At 40.0% G+C, this 20787-nt stretch overlaps 1 protein-coding gene and 1 pseudogene across 29 annotated transcripts in view; one reads left to right on the top strand and one right to left on the bottom strand.

Moving 5' to 3' along the window:
* ERC1 (ELKS/RAB6-interacting/CAST family member 1) overlaps nt 1–20787 on the bottom strand; it is a 545178-nt gene that overhangs the window by 58161 nt on the left and 466230 nt on the right. Inside the window, exon 19 of one of the 29 annotated variants that reach the window (XR_012017869.1) lies at nt 10893–11037. The exons of the other annotated variants lie outside the window; for them this stretch is intronic. The gene's annotated coding sequence lies outside the window, so the exon portion shown is untranslated. The remainder of the gene's footprint in view (nt 1–10892; nt 11038–20787) is intronic. 29 annotated transcript variants of the gene reach the window in all.
* LOC140616918 (small ribosomal subunit protein eS26 pseudogene) lies at nt 9203–9623 on the top strand (annotated as a pseudogene).

The raw sequence follows: 20787 nt of genomic DNA, 5'->3' as shown, positions 1-20787 counted from the left end.
ATCTATTTCATCATCTATAAAATGCATTCAAGTCCATGTAAAATATAAGTAATTCTTCATAGCTTTAGCTGACAATTTTTTAAAAAGATTTTATTTATTTATTCATGAGAGACAGAGAGAGAGTGGCAGAGACAAAGGCAGAGGGAGAAGCAGGCTCTATGCAGGGAGCCTGATGTGGGACTCGATCCAGGCATCCCAGGATCACACCCCGAGCTGAAGGCAGACGCCCACCACTGAGCCACCCAGACGTCCCTGACATTCTTTAAAAAAAAAAAAAAAAAAGATTTTATTTATTTATTTGAGAGAGCAAGTGAGTGAGAGAAGATGAAGGGGAAGGGGCAGAGGGAGAAGGAGCAGCAGACCTCCTGCTGCGCAAGGAGCCTGACATGGGGCTCCATCTTGGGGTTCTGGGACCATGACCTGAGCCGAAGGAAGGTACCCAACTGACTGAACCACCTGAGTGCTCCTTTAGCTGACATTCTGACCCTGAGGACATTTTAACCCTATCATCTGTATTTAGCTCCGCCAACTACTGTGGACAGTGAGATAACAACATGGGAAATGTTGAGCAATAGGCCAGAGGTTGGTAAATTACAGTCCATGAACCAAATTTAACAGCACTGCCTGTTTTCTATAATCCATCATCTAAGAATGGTTTTTATGTTTTCAAAGGGTTGAAAAGAGAGAAAAGAATATTTGATAACATGTAGAAATTATATAAAAATCAAATTTCAGCACCCATAAATAAAGTTGTATTAGATCAGAGTCATGCTCATTTATTTACACATTGCTTTCACACTGCAGCAGCAGAGCTGAATAGTGATAACAGAGTGCAGAGTTCATAAAATATAAACTATTGACTGTATGAATCTTTATAAAAAAATCTGCCAATCCCCACAATGGATCAATTGCAGATGATAGGGTTAAGTGTAATATTAAGAAATTCTTATAATTTTCTCAAAGACTAGTTAAGATAAGTAATAATTACCATTAAAAAGTTCAATTCATAACTACAATGAGATTATTACCTTACTCCTGTCAGAATGGCTAAAATAAAAAACACAAGACACAAAAGTTTTGGCGAGGATGTGGAGAAAAAGGAACCTTATGCACTGTTGGTGGGAATGCAAACTGGTACAGTCACTGTGAAAACAGATGGCGGTTCCTCAAAAAAATTAAAAATAGAACTACCCTATGATCTAGTAATTGCATTACTGGCTACTTATTAAGAATACAAAAACACTAATTCAAAGTGATACAGGCACCCCTATGTTTATTGCAGCATGATCTATAATAGCCAAACTATGGAGGCAGCTCAAGTGTCCATCGATAGATGAATGGATAAAGAAGATGCAGTCTACATATACAATGGAATATTATTCATCCATAAAAAAGAGTGAAATCTTGCCATTTGCAATGACATGGATGGAGCCAGAGTATTATGCTAAGTGAAATAAGTCAGAGAAAGGCAAACATCATATGATTTCACTCATATATGGAATTTAAGAAAGAAAACAAATGAGTAAAATAAAGGAAAGGTAAACCAAAAACCACACTATTAACTATAAAGAACATGCTAATGGTTACCAGAGGGGAGGTAGGTAGTAGGATGGAGAAAATAGAGGATGAAGATTAAAGAGAATACATTTTTCATGATTAAAAAAAAATGAAATGAAAGAAAAATCAATTCACAATGAATATTATTTGCATCAAGAGTAATATCGAGGGATCCCTGGGTGGCGCAGCGGTTTGGCGCCTGCCTTTGGCCTGGGGCGCGATCCTGGAGACCCGGGATCGAATTCCACGTCGGGCTCCCGGCGCATGGAGCCTGCTTCTTCCTCTGCCTGTGTCTCTCTGCCTCTCTCTCTCTCTGTGTGACTATCATAAATTAAAAAAAAAAAAAAAAAAAGGAGTAATATCGAAACAAAACAAAACAATGGTGAAATAGAAAAATGAATTTGGCAATAAGCATAGAAAGAAAATTCAGTTGCAGAAAGTTATAATTAGTAAAATCTGATATGGGCAAAACTCTGAATGATAAATAAAATCATTATACATTATATATGGAAAAGAACCGATACTAAAATGGTTCAGTAGAATAAGAATATTGAAAAAATTGGATGTTTTCAATTACACATATGGAAAATTCATAAAATTAAATGGAATTAACTTGGTTTAAGCTCCAGCAAATATTCAGTGAAAATTCCCTGACAGTGGGTCTATCTTGATTTAAATGTTTGTGAATACATCAAATATTTCTTTCGAGTCAAACATTCTCAAGGTTAAACAAAAATTAAACATTAATGGGATCAAAACAGCATCCTGTACTAATTTTCAGGACAGAACATAACAGATGGGAGGGATTTTAGAGATCATGTAGGTCATCTACTCCCCTTCTCCTCACTCTACTTTCTAAATGAAAATTTCAAGACCTGAAGAGGTAACATGACCTGTAAATATGGGTAGGAGCTATGTTGCTCAGTTAGTGGCCATACATCACAGCTTGATGCTTCTCACCTTGAACAATTATAGAACATGCAGGCTTTATTAACTGCTTTTTATCTGAATAGTCCCTGTGGACAAGGTAACTTTCTGAATGGTAACCGGGCTTTCAGACTGTGTTCTCTATTTTCTTTTCTTTTTTTTTTTTTTAAAGATTTTATTTATTCATGAGAGACACAGAAAGAGAGAGGCAGAGACACAGGCAGAGAGAGAAGCAGGCTCCATGCAGGGAGCCCAGTGTGGGACTCGATCCTGGGACTCCAGGATCACGCCCTGGGCCGAAGGCAGACGCCAAACTGCTGAGCCACCTAGGGATCCCCCGTTCTCTATTTTCTGAACCAAAGAAGATTAGAAACAATCTGGGACATTTCTTAGAAGAATTAATGTTTCTTGATACTGAATATATTTCTGCTTCACTAACTCTTCCACCACTGCATCCATTCTGGCTTTCAGCATTACTCTCTAGGACAAAATAAGAAATGAATCTTAATTGGCCTTCTTGTTTCCAGTATTCCTTTTATGTCCATCCTGTACAGACTGCAAAGGCACACTAAGGTCTTCATGATCTACCTGCTGACTGCATCAGCCTCATGGCTTGTCATCCCCCTATCCTGACACGTGGGGTATTTTAATATAAGCCCATGAATTCTAGGACACACCTCTTTTCAAAAAGGAGAGCCTAAAATACTCTGCTCCATTAAATGTGGGATGGTCTTAGTGACCTGCTTCTAAGGAACAGAATATGGTAAGAGTGATGGTATGTAACTTTTGATTCTAGGTCACAGAAACCATTTGTGGCTTCATCCTTATTCTCTTCTCCTGAATCATTTATTTGGGGTGAAGTTAGCCACCTTGTGGGGGAGAAATCCATTTGGCGAGGAACCGAAGGATCTTGCCAAGAACCAGCATGAACTGTGGATGAGCCATCTTAAAACTGGATGCTCCAGGGCAGCCCCGGTGGTGCAGCGGTTTAGCGCCGCCTGCAGCCCAGGGTGTGATCCTGGAAACCTGGGATCAAGTCCCAAGTCAGGCTCCTGCATGGAGCCTGCTTCTCCCTTCTCCTGTGTCTCTGCCTCTCTCTCTATGTCTATCATAAATAAGTAAATCTTAAAAAAAAATCTTTAAAACTGGATGCTCCATTCCTATCCCAGTCAAGTTTTTGGATAACTGCAGTCCCAACTGACATCTTGACTGTAACCCCACGAGACATTCTAAGTAAGGACTATGCTGTTCAGAGGTTCCGGAATTCCTGACCCACAGAAACCACTGAGACAATAAAGGCTTACTGTTTTCTTTATGCTGCCAAGTTCGGGTTAATATGTTATGTAGAAATAATATACACCTTGAGCACTATCCATCGTAAACTAAGAGCATACTGAATTTGTTATGCTGTTTATGCTTCTATGACATTGTCTAAAATCATATCTGCTGGGGAAATGCCAACTGCTCCTTTAAGAGGCAGCTCAAGTGTCACCTTCTCTGTGAAAATTTGAGTCTCTTGTGGAGGCCTGGGCGGGCTTTCCTATTGTACCTTGTATAATTCTTTTCTGAGAAAATGTAGTTTAGTATTTGGTTGTCTAGTCTTGAAACATATATTTTAATCCATATACCTAAAGCAGTATATGGATTGGGAGTAGACTCCCAATAAATATTTTAGAGCTAGTTTTCTCATTTCAGTCAGTTTTAAATAAAATGATAAAAATCTCAAACTACACTTACAGAATTATTCTATGTGAAGTTAGGACTCAGATGTCAATGATAAAGGATTGTGGAGAATGGGGCTTTCAGTTTGTTAAAACACAAAGTGAGGAAATCAACATCCTGGTTCAATTTCTGGAAGATAAAACAATATGAATGCTAGATTTTAAAGAGTGACCCACCAACAAAATGACTATGAAAATCTAAACATTTAAGGTATTTTCATTTAATACCCAAAATGCCAAAAGCAAAATTTGAATTATTTTATATTGACATGAAAAGGGACCCAGACAGTCCAAGTGCTTTCTAGTTTTGCCAAATCCCTTCTCATGCAAAAAGTCTGTGATTCTACTCTTAAAACTGAGGAAGAAAGAGTAGTATATGTTCAATGTTGACTATTCTTTCAATGAAAAGAAATGAAGTCTTGCTAACAAGTGGTTTGCCTTAAAATCTGAATTTTCACCAAAAAGAACCAGCCATCTGTTTTGAATATTTTAAAGACTAACCCCCATTTTGTGCTCTGCTTTGATCTCCCAGGATAATAGGAAGACAGTGATACAGTCCAGCTACACCTCAATCAAGTGTGCTCATTTAATTTATCCCAGAAATGCTGACTGCCAGATCCGGCTGGAAACTTTAGCCTCATCATCCTCACATCAGGAAGAAGAAGACACATCAATGGAGAATAACTCTTTTGTTTTGGTTGATGATGCATTTTTGTATCCAAGAAAATATTCCTTTAACCCAAAACAGATAGTAATATTAAAGACAGGGAGAATGTATAGAAAATAACAAATTAGTGAGAAGCTGAGGACAAGTTAATGAAAGGAATACTTTAGAACCCTATTGTAACAAGGTTGTCTAATAGTTCAGATAAATCATATGATTCAAATCATATCCTCCAGGGATGCCTGGGTGGCTCAGCAGGTTGAGCTGATCCTGGAGTTGCAGGATCGAGTCACACATCGGGCTCCTGCCTGAAGCCTGCTTCTCCTCCCTCTCTGCCTGTGTCTCTGCCTCTCTCTGTGTCTCTCATGAATAAATAAATAAAATCTTAAAAAAACAACAACAAATCATATTTTCCAAAACATAACTCTATAAAATAAAAACGTGATATAATAGGCAACTGCTAGGCCGGTCTTCCAAAATGATTAAAAAGGGGTCCTATCATATGTTCGCTGGTAGGTGTGGGTGGTGAACTTAATGATGTTATTCTAGAAGGTACCTAGATATTGACTGGAGCTAAAATCAAGCTGAGAAACTGATACACATGAATGGTGTCAGATTATAGGATAAATAACTTATTAAGATGAAATTAAAACATTAAAAATATCTACTTAAAATACATAAAACCTTAAATAAAATATAAGCAACTTTCTGGGATGCCTGGCTGGCTCAGTCAGTAGAGCATGCAACTCTTGATTTTGGGGTTGTGAGTTCAAGCCTGACGCGTACCACTGTGCAAGGTGTATACCCTACCTTAAAAAAGAAAAAAAAAAAAAAAAACCATGTAACTTTCCTTTAGGGTAAAAACTCACCAGCTTTTTCATTCAATAAATATATATTGAACACTGCAGGGTCCTCATGTTTTCAGATGACGTGAAAATTATGTAAGATGTGAAGAATTTTATTTTACACAAAGTGCAAGGATATTTTAAAGATTTATTTATTTGAGAGAGACAGTGTGTGTGCACTAGCAGGGGGTGGGGCAGAGGAAGAGGGAGGACCCTGGAGCAGACTTCCTGCTGAATGGAGTGCCCTACATGAGGCTTGAACCCAGGACCCTGAGGATCATAACTTGAGCAGAAATCAAGAGCTGGATGCTTAACTGAGCCTAAACTGCAAGGATATTTTTATTGCCCAGGATAAATGAATGTCTCAATCACAAATTATATCCCAAAGAGGAAAAAGATAGCTTTTCCTCATTAGTCAAATGGTCATAATCATTAAGAACCAATGGATCTGAGAGCATATATTCCACAGACATTTAAAACACTGTAATTTTGAATCAGAGAAATAAATCATATGAGTCACAAGATAATGTCACCTTAAATTATTTAGCAAAAACTACAAAAATGTAGGATGTATACCTGTGGAACACTATAACCATGTATTCAGAAAACATAAGAGAAAAGTCTCTCTCGCAAAATACTTACAACTTTCTCATGTAGTCTAAGAGGTCTCTATGTCTGTTAATAAGCCCATGTAATCATTATGCCTGTCCAGAATTACTTTAGAAGCACAGTGCAAGGTGGTAGCTTCTACTTCTTACTATTGCCTGAAAATCATTCTCAGGTCAGAAAATTCCAGAAGAAGAAATCACCTGCCATCATGGGGTGCTTCTGAAAGGTAATTAGGTCTGATTTAATGTGTGTGGCTAATTTCCCATGACTTGAGGCCTTGGAGAGGTACCGATATAGTTGCTCAGGAATACTGGTAAACTTGAACAATTCAATTAGAGATTCAGGAAAGAAGATTAATTTCTATTGCTGCGGGAAAAATTAATTACTAGGATTGTGGGTTCCTTGTGCAATTAATGTTAGGAGAGAGGAGAAATCTGTAAAATAAACCATAGCATCAATGATCTCATAAATATTCTGGGGTTGTATCACAACCACTAAAACTGTCATTGCCACTATCATTTATTGAGCACTTCCTGTGTGCCAGGCAAAGGGCTAAGTGCACTAAATATCTTACATATTTAATCTGCACAATAGCCTTTGTTGCAGGTTTTATTATTGCCGTTTAACAAATGAGGAACCTGATGCTGAGAAAAGAGGTTAAGTGATTTGTGGGAGAGTATATAGCTACTAAGCAACATTCAAATTGGGTCTAAAGACAAATCATGCTATTTACCATCAAGCTAAAAGGCTGTAAAAATAATATAACTGCCTCATAAAGGACACAAAAGAAAAAATATTTTGGCAGTTTCATAGATGGGAGGTTACTACATTTTTAAGAAAGTAGAAACCTGTAAGTGCACAACTGTGCATGTATCACAATTATGACAAGAACACACATCAGAAAGACAGTAACAGTGGACTGTGAGACAATGAATATTAACTGAGGTTGTATCAGGGTGGTGGGATTATGGCTAATTCTTTTCCTTTTTTCTTTTTCCTTTTCTATTTTCCAAGTTAAGTGGTTAGTGTTGACTACAAATTCTCCTTTTCTCAATCCCCTTTCCTATAGCCCACCTGGCTTGTCCACTGGCCTCTTCAGGACTTGGGGCTCTACTCTTCACTCCTCTGCAACACGCTGCAGCCCCCACACCTCAGGGCCAGGGTAGCTGGGGGAGCAGCAGAGTGGACAGTAGGTGTGGGAAAGTTGGTGGTCCAGCTGCTACCCCCCATTAAAATACAAAAAAAAAAAAAATCAGCATCTAAAGTGAAATAATCATAAAGTGAAAATATATGCTCAAACAGCCCCCAAGATCCCCACAGGGGTAAGCAGCATCAGGTGGGAGGCAGGTGAGGCTGGCTGGGCCACCGCCCCTCCCTACCACCCAACCCAGGGGCTCCAGGACTGTGAGTGCCAACAGCCCAGGCAGCCCCTGGCTCAGAAAACAGTGACTTGGGCCCTGGCAGGAGGGGAGGGGATCCGAGAAGGTAGGGTGGTCAGGACACCAGTATAGGGCTTGGTCTGGCCAGCCATGCTTGGCAAAGGGACACATGATGACATGTGCATGCGAATGCACACACCCTGGAAGCATCTGCCTTGCCTCGGTCCCTTCCTTTGATCACCACTTCCTCAGGAGGCTCACCAGACGTGGGACAGGGCAGGGATACAAAAGCCTTTGGAGAGTGGCTTCCTCCTTCAAGGCCAGCCTCCCTGGATGGGGACCATTATTGCTTTAAAGGAATAGGGAAGGGACAAGAGCTTCAGCCTAGGTTAGGATCCTGAAGGATAAGGGCTGACCCTCTTCACTCTGCTGGGAACACCAGCTGGGGCCTGGACCTCGGAAAGCTGCCCTGAAGGTTCTGTTCCTTTCTCCAGACAACAGAGGTCCTGGAGGTAGGGTGAGGCCCTCCCCTGCCCCCTAAGTTGGTCCTGGGGCCCAATCTTCCTCAGCCAAGTGGCCTGAAGGTAGGGTGGGAAGGCAGTCTCTGACCCTCTTGCCTCCCAGCTGGGGTCCAAACCCAGTCCCAAGACAGAAAAATATTTTGATGAATTAAAAAGTGCCCAAGGAGGGAATGGGCTCAAAGGAGCAGGCAGCAGGTGATGTCAAAGGGTGCTCTGGTCTTTGATAAAGGCAGCCATTTGGCCCTGGCCCTCATCCTTTTCTGAGTCAGATGGGCACTCTTCTTGTCAGGCTTTGGGGGGCAGCCACTTACAGGAGATGGCAGGAGGGGAGGGGATCCGAGAAGGTAGGGTGGTCCATGGTGTACACCTTCACCCCCCGGAAGCTGAAGCCTGACTACAGCTGCAGGACCAGGAAAACAGTGACAAAGACTAGCATGATGAAGGTGTAGCTGAGGCTGGCCACCACCTTGGGCAGGTCTTATATAAAAGCTCAGATATGCATCAAGACACCAAGGTTTCACATAAAGGAAGTCCTTGCATAGTTACTTATGCACTGTGTGTGCATTCTGACAGGTAGAGAGGAGAGAGTGTACACACACACACACACACACACACCTGGGAGATACAGTGAGGCCTACTCCTTTCCTGCTTCTGGAATGGAAAATGGAACTGGGTATGGCTTTATCTTCATGGTAATCCAGTTCTAGAGGACTCTGTCCAGGTTTTAAGAAAAAAAGTAGTGAAAAGGGGTTTGAGATATTTCTAGGCTAGTGACCCGTTACCAGAGAAATCCTAGTTGGGAATAAGATAAGTAAATTCACCTGGAGTTGTGGCTCCTGGTGGCCTAAATGTTCTAGTGGGCTATTAGAAGAAGGGCAGAGGCAGTCATCTTGAAGGAATCCCAACACTTACAACACCTCTACAGCGCAAAAAATGTTTTTCTAAAAAAAAGTGGAACCCTTGGGTGCTTGCTTCCAATATGACCAAGAAAAGAAGGAATAATTACCATGAAGAAAAGGGCTGCCAACCATGTGCAGCTTATTCATTGCACCAACTGTGCCTGATGTGAGCTCTAGCAGTAGGCCATTAAGACGTTCATTGTTTGAAACACAGTAGAGGATGCAGCCATCAGGACATTTCTGAAGCAGGGGTCTTTGACACCTTTATGCTTCTCAAGCTGTAAACGAAACTTCTCAAGCTGTTATTGCAGGAATTATGCTATTCACAGCAAGGCAGTCAGGAATGGTATTCGTGAAGCCCAGAAGGACCAAACACCCTTATCCTGATTTAGACTTGCAGGTGCTGCCCTATCACCTTTGCCAAAGCCAATGTATGGAGCTAAATTTTTAAGTCTGATGAAAAGCTATCCTCTGGGGGGAAAAATGGAAATTATACTTTAAAAGAAAAGGAAAGAAAAAGAAAAAAGTTGGAGATAAAATCTGGTTCAATCACAGACGTTCTAAATTATGAAAGGATAAAGAAAGGTAAGTTGAATTTGGAAGTATAAAGGTAGGGACGCCTGGGTGGCTCAGTGGTTGAGCATCTGCCTTTGGCCCAGGGCATGATCCTGGAGTTCCGGGATCGAGTCCCACATCAGGCTCCCTGTATGGAGTCTGCTTCTCCCTCTGCCTCTTTCTCTGTGTCTCTCATGAATAAATAAATAAAATCTTAAAAAAAAAAAAAGAAGAAGTACAAAGGTAGACAAAACATGGTGAAAAAAATCGAGGCATGATTATCATTAGGAAATAGAAGCAGTATTCTATTTCTGTGATATGTTTATAGAGCATTCAAATCTCACCAGCATGTACTACTTTATCTTACTCTATCAACTATTATAGTCCACAAAACATATAGTTGTAGTTTGAATTTGGCAAAAAACTGCAGCCTAGAGCAAAGGTTCTAGAATTCTGAGAATATCTGCAAATTATCACAAAGCATGTGGGCTTCAGAAAATGTTGATTTTTTGGAAGAGTGACTAATCCAGAAATATTGAAAGATGGTGTTAAACAGAGATTTGGTGTCAAACAACTATATCCCGCTCCCATCAGGATTCCCTTGATGTATTAAAAGGAACATTAAACATGTTCTAAAAACTAAAAACAAGGACTACTTGTGTATACTTCAAGTGCCACGCAAAAGCTGTAGAGGAGGGTGTGCTAGTAGTGTGCAGGTCACCAAATACCTATTGTTTGTATAGCAAATTATGAATTTACAAACAACTTTCACAGTCATACTGCCTTAAGAGAAATACAATAGTTATCATCACACTCATTTTAGAGATGAATAAACTGAGGTTCTAAGAGGTTTATGAATTACTTAAAGTCTTTGACCTTCATTCAATACTTTTTTAATTATATCAAACAGCTGTCTCCATTTTTCTTGGATAGTTCATATGAAACAGAAAAACAGACATATTTGAACTTTGAGGAATTTAATATCTTAGTGCATTAGGGCCAGAAAAATGATAGTTGATTCTAATTCTGAGTCTGTCAGAGAAAAACAACTTTGGCAGTTGAAAGGTTGTGCTAAAAGCTAAAAGTTCTGTTCGAGTCATGTAAACAGATCAACATTGTCCTGCAGTTATTCTGGAAAGCCCAAAAGACATCAAGAAGGAATGATGTGCATGAGAGCTTTGTTCATAGAGGAATAATTATTTTTGTAACCAATACCTTTTCTGTCTCTTCCTTGCTGTGAGATAAGGCTGAATAGATACAGATAACTGGCACTTTCTTAGTTGAATGAGATTCAGGATCTGGTGAAGCTGGTGAGAATGCTGATGAACAATGCTTGTTTCTGTGCTCTGTTTATCAAGGACTGTTAGCAGTTTGGGGGAAAGAGGAAAACAGAAAGTAGAAAAGGATATCATCCACTGTTGCAGGAAAATATTACTGTCCCCCCAGGAGATGTAGCAAAGTCACATACCAAAAAGTACTCTCACTTCCAACTATTAAACACAATCCAGCACAAGTGTCTTAACAACATTACACATGTACCCTTTATATAACAGAAATACAAATTTGAAAGAAATAATTCCTGGTAGAAAAGAATCCTAACTTTCTTCTAGTCTAAGCAGCAAAGTGCTATTCCAAAGTTAAAAAGATTAACAACCAATTGAACAGAAAGAAAAGAGAAAAAAAAGTTTCTTAGGTTTTAAAGATTCAAATAAAAGCTTCTTGAGGTCCCAAGCCATTCTGATATTTTCCCTGGTTATGAGTTAGTGAAGTATATATATCATCATCTCTTCTCAAGACATAGTATTTCAGCAGAGAGCCGGTAAAGAAAACCAGAAGGGACTACTTCACTGTTTACTTTATTTCTCTTTAAAATGTCAAGACCAATCTAAGAGGGAAGTTCATAGCAATAAATGCCTACCTCAAAAAACAAGAAAAGTCTCAAATAAACAATGTAACTTTACACCTCAAGGAACTAGAAAAAGGAAAAATGAAGTCCAAAGGAAGTAGTACGAGGAAACACCAAAGATTAGAGCAGAAATAAATGAAACAGAAAAAAGACAATAGAAAAAAAAAAATCAGTGAAACTAAGCTGGTTTTTTGAAAAGATAAACAAAATTGACAAACAATAGCTAGACTCCCCAAGAAAGAAAGGAGAGAGGATTCAAATAAATAAAATCAGAAATAAAAGAGATGTTACAACTGATACCAGAGAAATACCAAGATCATGAGATTACTGGGCATAATTATATGCCAAAAAATTGGACAACCCAGAAGAAAAGTATGAATTCCTATAAACATACAACCTACCAAGTTTGAATCATGAAGAAATAGAAAATCTAAATGGACTAATTCTGAGTAAGGAGATTGAATCAGTAATCAAAACCCTCCCCAAACAGAAAAGCCCAGAACCAGATGGTTTCACTGGTGAATTCTATCAAACATTTAAAGAATTAACAGCTGGGCAGCCTGGGTGGCTCAGGGGTTTAGCGCTGCCTTCAGCCCAGGGCCTGGTCCTGAAGACCTGGGATGAAGTCCCACTTTGGGCTCCCTGCATGGAGCGTGCTTCTCTCTCTGCCTGTGTCTCTGCCTCTCTCTCTCTGTTTCTCATGAATAAATGGATAGGGTCTTTAAAAATAAATAAAGAATTAACAGCAATTCTTCTCCCACTTTTTAAAAACAAATAGAAGAGGGAGAACTCTTCCAAGCTCATTTTATGATACCAAAATCAGAAAAAAAAAAAAAAAAGCCAAAGGAAAAGAATAATTACAGGCCAATATCCCTGATGAATACAGACACAAAAATACTCAAGAATATACGAGCAAACTGAATTCAACAATACATAAAAGGATCATACCTCTGATTGGGATTCATTCCAATGATGGAAGGATGATTCAACATTTGCAAAATTAGTCAACACAATACATCACACTAACAAAATGAAGGATAAAAATCATATGATCATCTCAATAGAGGCATAAAAAGCATTTGACAAAACTAAACATCCCCATGTATGATATAAACTCTCAACCAAGGAGGCAGAGAGGGACCATACCTCAACATAATAAAGGCTACAGTTAACATATTTCAATAACAAAAAACTGGGAGTGCTTCCTCTCAGATTAGGACAAAACAAGAATGTCTATTTTTACATTTTTCCAGCATAGTATTGGAAGTCCTAGCCAGAGCAATTAAGCAAGAAAAAGACAAAAAAAAAAAAAAAAAAAAAAAGGCTTAAAAGCCATCCACATCAGAAAGGAAGATATAAAACTGACACTGTTTGCAGATGACATAATATTATATAGAGAGAACCTTAAACACTATAATAAAAACTGTTAACAACTAATAAATGAATTCTATAAAGTTGTAGGATACAAAGTCAATACACGAAAACTTTGTGTTTCTACACACACAATAATAAAATATCAGAAAGAGAAATTAAGGAAACAATTCTGTTAACAATAACATCAAAAAGAGTAACATACCTAGGAATAAATTTAACCAAGGAGGTAAAAGACCTGTATATTGAATTTATAGTAAAACATTAACCAAAGAAGACACAAATAAATGGAAAGATATTCCAAGCTCATGGATTGGAAGAAATGACATTGTTAAAATGTCCATACTACACAAAGCAATCCAATCTAGGATTCAGTATAATCCTTATCAAATTTCCAATGACATTTTTCACAAAAAGAAATAATCATAAAATATATAATGGAACCATGAATAGTCAAAAAAATAATCCTGAGATAAACTAAAGCTGGAGAAAGTCAATATTCAAGAAGTATTTACTGAAGGCCTATTATTTGCCAGACAACATTTAAGTGTCCTCTACTGTCACTCTATATTGCTCCTTGTTGATTTAAGACTAATAAAATATTTTCAAGACAAAAGGCATTCTTAGAAATAAAGATATTTCATAAAGACAAGAAGAACAGGTTAATAAGAGTACAAAACAATCATAAATGGGTATACAAATATAACAGCTTCCAAATGCATGAAGCAACAATTGAAGAATTCAAAGAATGAATTAAAAAATTCCAAGGGATCCCTGGGTGGCACAGTGGTTTAGCGCCTGCCTTTGGCCCAGGGCGCGATCCTGGAGACCCAGGATCGAATCCCACGTCGGGCTCCCGGTGCATGGAGCCTGCTTCTCCCTCTGCCTATGTCTCTGCCTCTCTCTCTCTCTCTCTCTCTCTCTGTGTGACTATCATAAATAAATAAAAATTTAAAAAAATTCCAATCATACTCAAAGATTTTAATAATTCTTTCTCAGCAACTAATAGATTGGGCTTCCCCACCCTGTAAGTTTTTTAGTAAAGTCATGGAATATCTGAACAAGTACCTATACCTAACTGATATTTATAGAACACTGTATGTAATAACTAAAGAATACCATTCCTTTCAAGAGTACATAGTGGACTCACCACTTTTGGGTTCACCAAAGTGGGCCATATTCTGGACCATAAAACAGAAGTCTCAGAAAATGTAAAATATTAAAATAATACAAAGTATACTCTCTGATCACAATGGGATTAACATAGAAATCAATAACAATACAACAACAAAAAAAACCCTCCCAAATTTAAAACTAGATACTTTTGCAAATCTACAGGAAAAAAAGAAGATATTTTAAAATAATAATAATTAGGATAGGGGCGGCTGGGTGGCTCAGTCGCTTAAGAGTGCCTTTAGCTTGTATCATGATCCCAGAGTTCTGGGATATCAAGCCCCATGTCGGATTCCTTGCTCAGTAGAGAGCCTGCTTCTCCCTTTCCCTCTGCTGCTCCCCCCTTGTGCTTTCTCTCTGTCAAATAAATAAATAAAATCTTTTTTTTTTAAAACTACTAGGATAAGTGATGTTAGCAAAGTTGTAAGATATTTCAATAAAAAAAAGTCACCTGTATTTTATATATTAGCAAACAATTGAAATTAAACATCATAGATAAAAAGTTACCGATCTAATTAAATGGAGAAATATACCGTGTTCATGATTTGAAAGACTTATTTTTTTTTTTTTTTTTTTATTTTTTATTTTTTATTGGTGTTCAATTTACTAACATACAGAATAACACCCAGTGCCCGTCACCCATTCACTCCCACCCCCCGCCCTCCTCCCCTTCTACCACCCCTAGTTCGTTTCCCAGAGTTAGCAGTCTTTATGTTCTGTCTCCCTTTCTGATATTTCCCACACATTTCTTCTCCCTTCCCTTATTTTCCCTTTCACTATTATTTATATTCCCCAAATGAATGAGAACATATAATGTTTGTCCTTCTCCGACTGACTTACTTCACTCAGCATAATACCCTCCAGTTCCATCCACGTTGAAGCAAATGGTGGGTATTTGTCATTTCTAATAGCTGAGTAATATTCCATTGTATACATAAACCACATCTTCTTTATCCATTCATCTTTCGTTGGACACCGAGGCTCCTTCCACAGTTTGGCTATCGTGGCCATTGCTGCTAGAAACATCGAGGTGCAGGTGTCCCAGCGTTTCATTGCATTTGTATCTTTGGGGTAAATCCCCAACAGTGCAATTGCTGGGTCGTAGGGCAGGTATATTTTTAACTGTTTGAGGAACCTCCACACAGTTTTCCACAGTGGCTGCACCAGTTCACATTCCCACCAACAGTGTAAGAGGGTTCCCTTTTCTCCACATCCTCTCCAACATTTGTTGTTTCCTGCCTTGTTAATTTTTCCCATTCTCACTGGTGTGAGGTGGTATCTCATTGTGGTTTTGATTTGTATTTCCCTGATGGCAAGTGATGCAGAGCATTTTCTCATGTGCATGTTGGCCATGTCTATGTCTTCTTCTGTGAGATTTCTGTTCATGTCTTTTGCCCATTTCATGATTGGATTGTTTGTTTCTTTGGTGTTGAGTTTAATAAGTTCTTTATAGATCTTGGAAACTAGCCCTTTATCTGATATGTCATTTGCAAATATCTTCTCCCATTCTGTAGGTTGTCTTTGAGTTTTGTTGACTGTATCCTTTGCTGTGCAAAAGCTTCTTATCTTGATGAAGTCCCAATAGTTCATTTTTGCTTTTGTTTCTTTTGCCTTCGTGGATGTATCTTGCAAGAAGTTACTATGGCCGAGTTCAAAAAGGGTGTTGCCTGTGTTCTTCTCTAGGATTTTGATGGAATCTTGTCTCACATTTAGATCTTTCATCCATTTTGAGTTTATCTTTGTGTATGGTGAAAGAGAGTGGTCTAGTTTCATTCTTCTGCATGTGGATGTCCAATTTTCCCAGCACCATTTATTGAAGAGACTGTCTTTCTTCCAATGGATAGTCTTTCCTCCTTTATCGAATATTAGTTGCCCATAAAGTTCAGGGTCCACTTCTGGATTCTCTATTCTGTTCCACTGATCTATGCGTCTGTTTTTGTGCCAGTACCACACTGTCTTGATGACCACAGCTTTGTAGTACAACCTGAAATCTGGCATTGTGATGCCCCCAGATATGGTTTCCTTTTTTAAAATTCCCCTGGCTATTCGGGGTCTTTTCTGATTCCACACAAATCTTAAAATAATTTGTTCTAACTCTCTGAAGAAAGTCCATGGTATTTTGATAGGGATTGCATTAAACGTGTATATTGCCCTGGGTAACATTGACATTTTCACAATATTAATTCTGCCAATCCATGAGCATGGAATATTTTTCCATCTCTTTGTGTCTTCCTCAATTTCTTTCAGAAGTGTTCTATAGTTTTGAGGGTATAGATCCTTTACATCTTTGGTGAGGTTTATTCCTAGGTATCTTATGCTTTTGGGTGCAATTGTAAATGGGATTGACTCCTTAATTTCTCTTTCTTCAGTCTCATTGTTAGTGTATAGAAATGCCACTGACTTCTGGGCATTGATCTTGTATCCTGCCACGCTACCGAATTGCTGTATGAGTTCTAGCAATCTTGGGGTGGAGACTTTTGGGTTTTCTATGTAGAGTATCATGTCATCGGCGAAGAGGGAGAGTTTGACTTCTTCTTTGCCAATTTGAATGCCTTTAATGTCTTTTTGTTGTCTGATTGCTGAGGCTAGGACTTCCAGTACTATGTTGAATAGCAGTGGTGAGAGTGGACATCCCTGTCTTGTTCCTGATCTTAGGGGAAAGGCTCCCAGTGCTTCCCCATTGAGAATGATATTTGCTGTGGGCTTTTCATAGATGGCTTTTAAGATGTCGAGGAATGTTCCCTCTATCCCTACACTCTGAAGAGTTTTGATCAGGAATGGATGCTGTATTTTGTCAAATGCTTTCTCTGCATCCAATGAGAGGATCATATGGTTCTTGGTTTTTCTCTTGCTGATATGATGAATCACATTGATTGTTTTACGGGTGTTGAACCAGCCTTGTGTCCCAGGGATAAATCCTACTTGGTCATGGTGAATAATTTTCTTAATGTACTGTTGGATCCTATTGGCCAGTATCTTGTTGAGAATTTTTGCATCCATGTTCATCAGGGATATTGGTCTGTAATTCTCCTTTTTGGCGGGGTCTTTGTCTGGCTTTGGAATTAAGGTGATGCTGGCTTCATAGAACGAATTTGGAAGTACTCCATCTCTTTCTATCTTTCCAAACAGCTTTAGGAGAATAGGTATGATTTCTTCTTTAAACGTTTGATAAAATTCTCCTGGGAAGCCATCTGGCCCTGGACTCTTGTGTCTTGGGAGGTTTTTGATGACTGCTTCAATTTCCTCCCTGGTTATTGGCCTGTTCAGGTTTTCTATTTCTTCCTGTTCCAGTTTTGGTAGTTTGTGGCTTTCCAGGAATGCGTCCATTTCTTCTAGATTGCCTAATTTATTGGCGTATAGCTGTTCATAATATGTTTTTAAAATCGTTTGTATTTCCTTGGTGTTGGTAGTGATCTCTCCTTTCTCATTCATGATTTTATTAATTTGAGTCTTCTCTCTCTTCTTTTTAATAAGGCTGGCTAATGGTTTATCTATCTTATTAATTCTTTCAAAGAACCAACTCCTGGTTCTGTTGATCTGTTCCACAGTTCTTCTGGTCTCGATTTCGTTGAGTTCTGCTCGAATCTTTATTAGCTCCCTTCTTCTCTTGGGTGTAGGATCTATTTGCTGTTTTTTCTCTAGCTCCTTTATGTGTAAGGTTAGCTTTTGTATTTGAGTTCTTTCCAGTTTTTGAATGGATGCTTGTATTGCGATGTATTTCCCCCTTAGGACTGCTTTTGCTGCATCCCAAAGATTTTGAACGGTTGTATCTTCATTCTCATTAGTTTCCATGAATCTTTTTAATTCTTCCTTAATTTCCTGGTTGACCCTTTTATCTTTTAGCAGGATGGTCCTTAACCTCCATGTGTTTGAGGTCTTTCCAAACTTCTTGTTGTGATTTAGTTCTAATTTCAAGGCATTATGATCCGAGAATATGCAGGGGACAATCCCAATCTTTTGGTATCGGTTCAGACCCGATTTGTGACCCAATATGTGGTCTATTCTGGAGAAAGTTCCATGTGCGCTTGAGAAGAATGTGTATTCAGTTGAGTTTGGATGTAAAGTTCTGTAGATATCTGTGAAATCCATCTGGTCCAGTGTATCATTTAAAGCTCTCGTTTCTTTGGAGATGTTTTGCTTAGAAGACCTATCAAGTATAGAAAGAGCTAGATTGAAGTCACCAAGTATAAGTGTATTATTATCTAAGTATTTCTTCACTTTGGTTAATAATTGATTTATATATTTGGCAGCTCCCACATTCGGAGCATATATATTGAGGATTGTTAAGTCCTCTTGTTGAATAGATCCTTTAAGTATGATATAGTGTCCCTCTTCATCTCTCACTACAGTCTTTGGGGTAAATTTTAGTTTATCTGATATAAGGATGGCTACCCCTGCTTTCTTTTGAGGACCATTCGAATGGTAAATGGTTCTCCAACCTTTTATTTTCAGGCTGTAGGTGTCCTTCTGTCTAAAATGAGTCTCTTGTAGACAGCAAATAGATGGGTCCTGCTTTTTTATCCAGTCTGAAACCCTGCGCCTTTTGATGGGGTCATTAAGCCCGTTCACATTCAGAGTTACTATTGAGAGATATGAGTTTAGTGTCATCATGATATCTATTCAGTCTTTGTTTTTGTGGACTGTTCCACTGAACTTCTTCTTAAAGGGGAATTTTAAGAGGCCCCCTTAAAATTTCTTGCAGAGCTGGTTTGGAGGTCACATATTCTTTTAGTTGCTGCCTGTCTTGGAAGCTCTTTATCTCTCCTTCCATTTTGAATGAGAGCCTTGCTGGATAAAGTATTCTTGGTTGCATGTTCTTTTCATTTAGGACCCTGAATATATCCTGCCAGCCCTTTCTGGCCTGCCAGGTCTCTGTGGAGAGGTCTGCTGTTACCCTAATACTCCTCCCCATAAAAGTCAGGGATTTCTTGTCTCTTGCTGCTTTAAGGATCTTCTCCTTATCTTTGGAATTTGCAAGCTTCACAATTAAATGTCGAGGTGTTGAACGGTTTTTATTGATTTTAGGGGGGGATCTCTCTATTTCCTGGATCTGAATGCCTGTTTCCCTTCCCAGATTAGGAAAGTTTTCAGCTAGAATTTGTTCAAATACATATTCTGGCCCTCTGTCCCTTTCGGCGCCCTCGGGAACCCCAATTAAACGTAGGTTTTTCTTCCTCAGGCTGTCGTTTATTTCCCTTAATCTATCTTCATGGTCTTTTAATTGTTTGTCTCTTTTTTCCTCAGTTTCCCTCTTTGCTGTCAACTTGTCTTCTAGGTCACTCACTCGTTCTTCCACCTCGTTAACCCTCGTCGTTAGGACTTCTAGTTTGGATTGCATCTCATTCAATTGGTTTTTAATTTCTGCCTGATTAGCTCTAAATTCTGCAGTCATGAAGTCTCTTGAGTCCTTTATACTTTTTTCTAGAGCCACCAGTAGCTGTATAATAGTGCTTCTGAATTGGCTTTCTGACATTGAATTGTAATCCAGATTTTGTAACTCTGTGGGAGAGAGGACTGTTTCTGATTCTTTCTTTTGAGGTGAGGTTTTCCTTCTAGTCATTTTGCTCAGTGCAGAGTGGCCAAAAGCAAGTTGTATTGGGAAAAAGAGAAAAAGAGAGGAGAGAAAGAAGGAAAGAAAAGAGAAAGAGAAAAAAAAAGGGAAGAAAAAGAAAAAAAAAAACGAAAAAAAAAAAAAAGAAGAAAAAGAGAAAGAAAAAGAAAGGAGAAAAAAAGGGGGTGGGGGAAGGAAACAAATCAAAAAGCAAAACAAAACAAAAACAAAAACAAAAACAAAAACAAACAAACAAAAAAAGAACCACCGGGAAGTATCTTCTGATTCTGTGTACTTTAAGTCCCTTGGCTTCTCCTGGAAGTTGTCAGTCTAGCTGGTGTTCTGGGGGAGGGGCCTGTTGTGCTGATTTTCAGGTGTTAGCAGTTGGGGGAGCTGCTGTGCCCCTGCCTGGTGCAGGGCTCGGTGGGGGTTGTTTACCCCGTGAGGCCGCAGGAGGAACAGCCCCAGTGGCGGGGCAGCTCTGGAAACCTGGATTCAGCTCCGGCAGGAACTCCGTCTGCAGGGCCTGGAGGCTCCGGGGCGGGGCCGCTGATCTGCTCAGCTGGGGCAGGAGCGTCCTTGCTGTCCTGGGCCCTCCCGGCCTCTGCCTGTCCCGGGGGAGGCGGGATCCTGGGCTGTGTCCCGGCGCCCTGTGCTCCGGAGCCTGCGCTGGTGGATTCGCGCTCCCGGGCCGCGCAACCCCCTCCGCGGAGCTGCCGCCCGAGCCCCTCCGAGCTGCTCCTGGAACCGCGCAGCCCCCACCGCACGGAGCCTCTTCTTCTGCCCGAGCCCCTCCGAGCTGCTCCCGGGGCCCCGCAGCCCCCTCCGCGGAGCCGCCGCCCGAGCCCCTTCAGCTGCTCCGGGTCCCGCCGGGTCCCGCCGTGCGCGCTGCAGCCCTTAGGGAGCTCGGCGCACTCTCCTGGGTGCGCAGTTGCTGTTACTGTCCCCGGGAGCCCGAGGGCATCCTCGCCCTCCTGGGTCCTGCTCCAACTCCCCGCGAGCCCCTTTCCGCCCGGGAAGGTCGGTGCAGCTCCTGCTCCTCCGGGACGGGGCTCTCCTGTCCTGGGGACACTCGCCCCGGCCTCAGCCCGGCTCCTCGCGGGGCCCCT

This window comes from Canis lupus, chromosome 25 (genome assembly GCF_048164855.1).
Source record: "Canis lupus baileyi chromosome 25, mCanLup2.hap1, whole genome shotgun sequence".
NCBI lineage: Eukaryota > Metazoa > Chordata > Mammalia > Carnivora > Canidae > Canis > Canis lupus.
This window is presented reverse-complemented; position numbering and strand designations above follow the sequence as displayed.